General features: G+C 39.5%; 1 long non-coding RNA gene across 1 annotated transcript; it reads left to right on the top strand.

Annotated features, from left to right (window-relative positions):
• The first annotated feature begins 1,787 nt into the window (after positions 1 to 1,787).
• Positions 1,788 to 9,154, top strand: LOC124867498. Its single transcript, XR_007038077.1, has 3 exons — positions 1,788 to 1,905; positions 8,060 to 8,588; positions 8,669 to 9,154. It is a non-coding gene; the product is annotated as an uncharacterized LOC124867498 (long non-coding RNA).
• The last annotated feature ends 227 nt before the right edge of the window (positions 9,155 to 9,381 follow it).

Here is a 9,381-nt window from a genome sequence, read left to right as displayed (position 1 = left end):
GAGATAGGGTGAGGAGCTCGGCCATCCGGTAGGCACTCGAAGTAGAGCCGCTACTCATCCACATCGAGAGGAGCCAGTTGAGGTGGCTCGGGCATCTATACCGGATGCCTCCTGGACGCCTTCCTCGTGAGGTGTTCCAGGCACGTCCCACCGGGAGGAGGCCCACGGGACGACCCAGGACACGCGGGAGGGACTGTGTCTCTCGGCTGGCCTGGCAACGCCTAGGGCTCCCCCCCGGAGGAGCTGGGGGAGGTGTCTAGGGAGGGGGACGTCTGGGTGTCTCTGCTGAGTCTGCTGCCCCCGCGTGGTAAACTGCTTTCAATAAGATTTTTTACATGTAAAATATGCTTCAGCAGACACTGGTGGTAGGCTATTCCTACTGCATAACACATTAAAGCTGTGTGGTGGTTTTAGGCAAAATTTGCTGCAATAGTATGCAAGGAGTTATGCTTTGGTATTTATCAAAACTGGTCCAAGGAAGAAAGAATGTGGTTCAAGAGAGGAGCTAGCTTAGTCTAAATAATTAATCTGGGAGAGGGGTGCCTAAAGAGACAAGGGACTGCAGTCTGTTGCGTATGGATCTGCATAACTGCAGACCTGTCTAGGTATTCATGCAGACTCCTGTCTACCGCTGAAAGCACCAACGATGAAAGTGAAAATCTGATGGGCTGGGCTGATGAATTAGCTTTTGTTTTATATCACATTAATGATTGAGTGCATTTGCATTGCTTACCTGGAGAACACATGCCCCTAGAATGCATTATGGGAGTAGGACAAGGTGGCATTTATGTTAGTGTGGTGCTTTAAGCAATGCTTTGCTGGGAACTTGTTGATGCACAACTTCTTGTTGAGTTGTGCATCAACAAGTCAGGGCTGTTTTGACAGAAACATTGGGACTAACAACCTTGGTGTACATAAAGTTATGCCTGATCAGTGTATGTCCTTTTAGGACAAAGTTACCTTCCATTTGTGAGACTTTTAAATAGATGTCTCTATGCATAAACAAACAGAATGTACTGGCAAATGTGGTTTTACATGCTTAGAGATAGTATAAAAATATGGATGTAGTGAGTCTTCTTTATCTAAAAGAAGCTTAGTTGGAGAAGAAGATGTTATGTCCTGAAGTGCACTGAAGTGGCAGTAGGATAGTTGTATTAATTAAGACAAGGGACACGGGTCATTATCAAATCAAATAAAATAACTGACCCATTCACCATGCAGCTCATTTAAGTAATAGAGTCCACTATATATTATCATTGCAGATGTAATAGTATTATCAGTGCTTCCATGCCCAACTAATCAAAGATACTTCCTTCACTCTAAATCAGTATTTTATTTTACTGTTGATGGATAGGTAAGGTTTGTGGAATGACTAAAGATCACCTGGAGGCCTCTTCTCAGATCAATACAACCTCGTGGTCGACGGTATCTCCTAAGGAGGGGAGTTAAGATTGATTGTCGTTAAGCACTTTACAGGCTGGAAAGAGGATGAGGACGGATCATAAAACACCCACACACCACCTACCCATCCCTCTCAGCTGCAACAGAGGGCAGCCGATCAATGAGAGCAGGATCAGCAAAAAAATAAATAAATAACTTACAGTGAGGAAATAAATATCTAAATAAACAAGGGAAGCAATGTTGAAATCCATGACAATATCATGGTAAACACTCATCCTTTTAAAGTTCTTGTAATAAACTCCACCATGTTAATTTGAATGTATACAACTACAGATGAATTTGCATTGTTAATTACATTATGTAACCAAAGATGCACTGTTGGTTAAACCTGAATCAGTGTTAAGCTCTGTTTTTACCATAACAAGATGAAAAAAGTAGGCCCTCGGATGTATTACTAATACTCCTCCAGATTCATATTATAAAGGAGTTCTCCTAACCAACCCAGTAAGTAACAGATATTTACTCTATTGATTTTTCTAAAGTAAGATATTTAATTAGCTTCTAAAATAAAAGATGTAAACAAAACGGTTTCCGTGGAAATAATCATTGAATTTAGAACAGAGTAGGCAGACATTCACTGTACATAAAGCTATTGATATAAATAAGTGAGAATATATTACATTTTGGTTCACACTGGCAGAAAAATTATATTTTTAAAACACAAACAGCTTTGCCTAAATACTCGAGGAATTAGCCGAGAGTCAACATTACATAACTGCACCACCTGACAAATTTTGTTCACGTCACAATGAGTCAAGCCTTCTGTTTGTGTGTTCGGCATATCTTTGGCTATATACATGTGTACAGGCACAAAACTAACACCATGTTATACATGGTTTCTTAGTCTACATTAATTATCTGATATTTAAGTTACAGTGGTTTATTAATAATCATTTTTATTTTTTATTGCACCCTGTACATTTAAACGAATGATTCTGGTATGGATGAGATTTCTCTGCATCTCACCATACCTTAGGGAGCCCTCAGAGAGCATTCTAGGACTTGGCGTCTTGCATATGGTCCCAGAATGGTAGTTTGTGGGATTCAAAGCAGGAAACTTGCAGCCGGGTTTACTAGGACGCAAGCACCCTGCTCTTACCACTAGGCTGCCAGTCTACAATCTCTGCAAATTCCTGCAAAAATACATGTTAAAAAAGGTGTTTATGTTAAAATATTTTTATTTATTTAAAATGTTTATGAAATACCACACATACAACAAATGCAAACCATTTTGTTCTTATTCTGAAATGGAGTCATACATTGCACTAGTAACAACTTTCCAGGATGGAAAAAGATTTGACTCACAGTTGGACACAGATTTATGTGCAACTGTTTGATGAGATTTGTGTGTATTCTTGATTTCCTTCACTGCCTGCTGTTGATGACACAGCGCAATAATGTTTTATTTGCTTCTGAATAAATAAACCAGAAGATGTGACAGTATTTTTTTTATCAGCTCCTGCTGAGCCTTTCAAGTACTAGAGAAGAAAATACAGACACAGCATACTCATGCTGCAGTTTTGATGATTCACATTTTCTTCACCTTATTTCTGATAAAAAGCACTGAATAAAAAGCTGTTTTCAAAATAAATGCCATATAATGTGTTTAGCGTGATGCTGAGTATAAATTTCACTTTATATATAACACATAGTTTCCTCCTAACAGAATGATAACACGGTTATGCCCCTAACTGAGCATTTTAGAGATTTAAATGGAGCGTGTGTTGCCCCAACTGTCCTCCATAGCAGAGAACATTGATGAACAAACAATAAACATGTCATGGAGCTCTATTCAATCCATGATCCCAATATGAAAGATTGTGTTATCTGAAAAACGTGGTCATTCACCTAAGCTGTGGTCAGATTTGTGCACTGCATACATTTGTACAAAACCAAAAGAAGTCATGTTTGCAGGAAACACATAAAGCATGCGATCTGTGAACAGAGGCCTAAGTCCTCGATGCAGGCTGTCGTGGGTTTGAGTCCCGGCCCGTTAATGTTTACTGCATGTCCTCCCCTCTCTCTATGCCCTATTTCCTGTTAATTCACTTTTGAAAAATGTGAAAAATGGTCATTAGTGCCTTAAAAAAATAAAAAGGAAAGTGGAAGGAGAAGGAGAATGGATTTTGTTTCCCAGTTTCTGAGATTTTGGAAAGGTTGTTAATTATTTCGCTCTCTAAAGAGATTTATTGGATCTTGTAAGAATAACAAAATATAAGCTGCATACAAATTGACAATGGGCATCCTTGTCTGGTTCCCCTGTGGAGGATGAAACTGGAAGATGTGATTTCATTAGTACTTATTGTGGCCCTCGGTAAGGTATACAGTGTTTTTATCATTCCGATGAAAGACCCTTTAAATCCAAATTTTTGTAATACCTTCATTAAAAAGGTTACGTTTGCTTTTCTGCATACAATGAAACTATTACACTATGGGTTTGTTTCTGTTAAAAATGTTAATAAATATTAACAATTTAAAGGAGCCATCAGGTGGGTTTCCATTTTTAATAAAACTAGTTTGATCTGGGTGTTTTAGGGTAGGAATGGTTTTTTCTATTTATGTGATTTAGTTATAATTTTCAGTATTTATTCAGTAAAGAGAATGGTTGCTTGAAGAGTTTATTGGGTCTTTATTTGGTTTCAAACGTATTGTTATGCCAGCTGTATACATCTGCGTTGGCATAGTAGAATTGCATTCGAGGTGCCATTAGTTACATTATATAAGAGTTGTGATAAAATGGGCCAGAATTGTTTCTGATGGATTTCTTGAGGAGCTCAGGAAATCCATCAGATCCGGGTGATTTGTTGTTGAGCATTTTAAGAAGTGCTTTATGAAGTTCATCTGGTGTGAGTGGAAGATCTAACATATTAGCCTTTTCAGTGGATGAATAAGGAAGACCAAATTCCATTTTCCAATTTAATTTTCATTTGGATAATGATCTGGTGTATATACCTGAATGTAGAAGGATTTGTAAACATTGCTGGCGTCTTGGGAATTTCGAACTGTTTTTTGAATTTAATTTAGCCGGAATGGTGGATTTTTATTTTTTTACGTTTGAGCTTATTTTGACCTACTTTTTAACTATACTTGAAGATGTCATATTTAGTTTGTTGAATGATGAATTGTGCTTTCTGTGGACAATTCTTTGCAGTTCAAGTAATAAATTATGGAGTTCCTCCTTTGTTCATCTGGATTTGGATTGTAGTAATTAGCTCAATGACTTATATTCTTTCTAAATTTGATTCTGCTTGTTGTTTTTTCTTGTGTGATAAATATGGTATTAAGTTACTTCTTAATACTGTTTTTCCTGTTTCCATAATAAAGACAGTGAAGGGTTTTGAAAGTTGTTCGTCTCCAGAAAGAATGCTCTATCGTTTTGGATGAAGGTGCCAAAGGCATTATCTTTGAGAAGAGATGTTTGGATGCACCACCATTTCGATGGTTTATTACATGATTTAATACAGTCATTCCCAAAGTGGGGTACTCGTACCCCTGGGGGTACACAACAGGGATGTAGGGGTTTTCAAGAAGATTTGAAAACAACGAGTGAAAACAGGCAGATTACGTTTGTATAAAAAGAGTAAGGCGCCTTCTCACATTACCACAAAGCCTAATACATGTGTAAATTCTACCATTTAGTGTTCCGTAAAATCTTTGCACTGACAAAGTACAGGGGTTGGACAATGAAACTGAAACACCTGTCATTTTAGTGTGGGAGGTTTCATGGCTAAATTGGACCAGCCTGGTAGCCATCTTCATTGATTGCCCATTGCACCAGTAAGAGCAGAGTGTGAAGGTTCAATTAGCAGGGTAAGAGCACAGTTTTGCTGAAAATATTGAAATGCACACAACATTATGGGTGACATACCAGAGTTCAAAAGAGGACAAATTGTTGGTGCACGTCTTGCTGGCGCATCTGTGACCAAGACAGCAAGTCTTTGTGATGTATCAAGAGCCACGGTATCCAGGGTAATGTCAGCATACCACCAAGAAGGAAGAACCACATCCAACAGGATTAACTGTGGACGCAAGAGGAAGCTGTCTGAAAGGGATGTTCGGGTGTTAACCCTCACTGTATCCGAAAAACATAAAACCACGGCTGCCCACATCACGGCAGAATTAAATGTGCACCTCAACTCTCCTGTTTCCACCAGAACTGTCCGTCGGGAGCTTCACAGGGTCAATATACACGGCCGGGCTGCTATAGCCAAACCTTTGGTCACTCATGCCAATGCCAAACGTCGGTTTCAATGGTGCAAGGAGCGCAAATCTTGGGCTGTGGACAATATGAAACATGTATTGCTCTCTGATGAGTCCACCTTTACTGTTTTCCCCACATCCGGGAGAGTTACGGTGTGGAGAAGCCCCAAAGAAGCGTACCACCTAGACTGTCGCATGCCCAGAGTGAAGCATGGGGGTGGATCAGTGATGGTTTAGGCTGCCATATCATGGCATTCCCTTGGCCCAATACTTGTGCTAGATGGGGGCGTCATCAATGCACCAATACACACAGCAAGACTGGTGAAAGATTGGTTTGATGAACATGAAAGTGAAGTTGAACATCTCCCATGGCCTGCACAGTCACCAGATTTAAATATTATTGAGCCACTTTGGGGTGTTTTGTAGTAGCGAGTCAGGAAAAGTTTTCCTGTATATAGATATATATAACATTTGGTCAGAAATAATTAAAGGGGAACAATTATGCAAAATTAACTTTTTGATCATTTCTTTACATCCTTTTGGGTCTCTAATTGTCACGGTCTGTGGCTGTAGTGGACCAAAATGCAGACAAGCACTGGGCATCAACATGATGATGGAAAGTTTCTTTCTTTAATCAAAAGGTTTTTCAAAGCTTTACAGGAGACGATTCCAAAATTTACAAGAGCAATCCAAAACTAACATGAAGTTTCCAAAATGAACTATAAGGCCAACAGAGACACAAGAGGGTAGTGAACGGGAGGGACCAGCCGGGAACAATGAAAACTAGAGGGCTTATAAACTGAGGGAAGTGGAGTGTGGACCAATGAGACAGGGAGGCAGGTAATCAGAGGAAACATGTAACAGGTGTGGATCAGGCTGCAGGGAACTGAGGGAATAAGTGACACTAATTAGCAGGGGTAACCAGGAACACGAGGAGCTGGCCAAGATACTAAACTACCTAACATAACCAGGGTAAAACAGATCTAAGCAAAACTATAGGCAAAGATAAATAACCAAATAAAGCATAAGAATCTAGAATAACCATTAACTAAAGTAAACTGAGAAATTGGAGGGAACAGAAGAAACACCTGACAGATAAAAAGTAAACACTAAACTAACTGGGAGGAACACTAACTTGACAAAGCAGGGACATGAAGAACTATACTAAAGAGCAAGGCTGGGAAATAACAACTAATCTTAAGGGAAACAAGCAACTGGATAAATAATAACAAAAGGGGATCTAAGGCCAGAGGGGAAAAGGAACTAATAAACTGGAAGAATACAGCAAGAATAAATAACCTAACAGTAAACAACCACAGAAACACTAAGCGAGAAACTAAACTAGAAAACCCAGAGAAGCAAGGAGAACTGTACTAATAACCAGAGGAGAAAGCCATGAGAAAGCAACCACCAAGGGAACTATGGCCGAGGGGACTAGCAACTGAAGCGGAGCTCCAGCCACTGGATTTTCAGTAGAGGATTGCATCTCACCAGCTGTTCTTACCTTTCAAGCGCTTTACAATGGCTATGCTCAAAGGCAGGTGTTCTGATTTTGGCTGCAAAGACCCACGTGTCCACGCACATGCTCCCGCTGTCAGATAACAGATTCGTGGCTTCATTTTAATTTTAAGGGCAATGTGCCAGTCACAATGCTGAAGATAGTACTAGTTTGCACGCATCTCTTCACCATGAACTGCTTTGAGAGCTTACAGCAGTACATGTCAGGATTTTCAGAAAGGCTCAAGAAAAATCCAAATCATTCTGAAAGGAGCTCAAAAAAGGGGGAACTGAGGAGGTTCACATTATTTGAGAATGGTGTTGTGTAAAAAATGTAATTAACATGTTTTGTATAGCCCATAGACATATCCCAAATTTTTAAATGGAAGTGTAATAGGTCACCTTTAGTTGCATATAATTTTATTTGATATGTGCAGAGTTTAGAAACACATTTTTACGGGCATGTAAGTACTTGGCTTGAGGTCATATCTCTGAAGGGGGTACACAATTGAGCAATATTTGGGAACCACTGATTTAATGCATAAAGTGACATAAATAGAAGCTTGCTCACTGAGCATGATTGAATGAATTGTAGTTTCAGTTAGTCATTTAAAAGGATGAGTCATCATTGTTGGGTCTATAAATGTTTGCAAGGGTTTATGTGTCATATCCACGGTAGTTGTGTGCAGGCTGGGTGCAGTCTGTGTTTTTTGTGCTGTGTTATATATATTCAACTCTAAAAGTTGAATTGAATCATAAGCCACTGCCCGATTTCTGGATCAGACTGCGCTCCAGCCAGCCAGCGCAGGATGAACGCGTTGTAGACTGATGCCCTTTGCCACAATTTACTTGTCTGAAAGAGGATATATATATATTTTGTGCTGTGTCTCTCTCCTCCTAGTCAGGGTGTGACTGGCAGGTGCTTCTGCGCAGCTGTTGCTCATCAGTGAGCAATCAACCTGGGCTTTAAGAGCAGTGGAAAACCAGAGGGAGGCGTCAGCTCGTTGTCTCACATAGTGTGGTAAACAGCGAGACATCTGCTACTCTGCAGTTATTTCAACTGTTCTCGACCTTTTGTGTTTTCTCCTCTGCCTCTTAGGAAGACGTTTTTTTGTGCCTCCAGTTAATTCTTGCCATGTTCTCAAGATCAAGAAAATTCAAGCCTCGATGTCTCGGCTGTGAGCCTCCACTCTGCTTCCTTCCTGGATCCAGGTTTCTAGAGTTTTGGTTCTCCTGCTTCTGAGAACCTTCCACCTGGCTGTCCACCCTCCCATGGTGAATACCCCCTTTTTATGGAAAGGATCGAAAAGAGAGAAACACTGAGTCTGAAGAACCAGGAAGCACTTTGCCTTCAGCTGCACCCACCTGCCAACCTCAACCATCGTGGAACAGACTTATTCCTCCCAGGCTTAGCTGAGAGCTCTGCCTTCGTAAGTCAAAACCAAAGAAACTGTTTAGTAATTTTGCCATCTTATGCAGGACTTCTCTAAGCCTCTCTTTTCTCCCTCAGTGAGATCCCAATCCATCCCACTGATCCAGTCCTGGTTCCAGATCACAATTACTCCTGTAAAACCTAATAAATTGTTAAAACGCTGCCTTGGTTAACTCATGGTTGTGTTATTCAGAGTCTGGTGAAAACCCACTATGACATTATGTTATATTGTGGCTTGATATACTAATAATTATAAATTTACCATGCTGATTTGCTATGCATTTATTGTGGATGAATACATTTTTTTTCATGCAATAAAATGAATACATCTCTTTGCTTGATATTATATGTTGAGTAAATATTGCTACATCAATTAGATTTGAGGTTTTGTACATCTAAATTTGAAAGCTGAGTTTCCTGTTAAAACAAAAAAAAAAACTGTTCTCAGATTTTCCAGGTGAGTAATAATTTTAATTAGTTTGCCTTGGTTTTAAAGCCACACAAATTCACACCAGTTCAAGTTGCTGTATATTTATGTTTTAATAAACCTTTGAGGAACATTCAGTGCTGGTTTGACAAATAGTTTGGATGTGCTCATTTGTATGTGTGTGTGTTTTGTTTTTTGTTTTTTTTATGTATTTTCTTTTTTATACTAGAAGGAACATTTTTATATGCTAAGCTTTTCTTTCTCCTTCTAATGGCACTTAATGCTTTAAAGTCAACTTGCATTTTAACATCAGCATGGGAAAAAAAGAGTGAAAATGGAGTAGAGCGTGACCCACATCTGTCTG

Source organism: Girardinichthys multiradiatus, chromosome 4 (assembly GCF_021462225.1).
Source record: "Girardinichthys multiradiatus isolate DD_20200921_A chromosome 4, DD_fGirMul_XY1, whole genome shotgun sequence".
NCBI classification, from domain to species: Eukaryota; Metazoa; Chordata; class Actinopteri; order Cyprinodontiformes; family Goodeidae; genus Girardinichthys; species Girardinichthys multiradiatus.
Note: the sequence above shows the minus strand (reverse complement) of the source record. Positions and strands in the feature narration are given on the sequence as shown.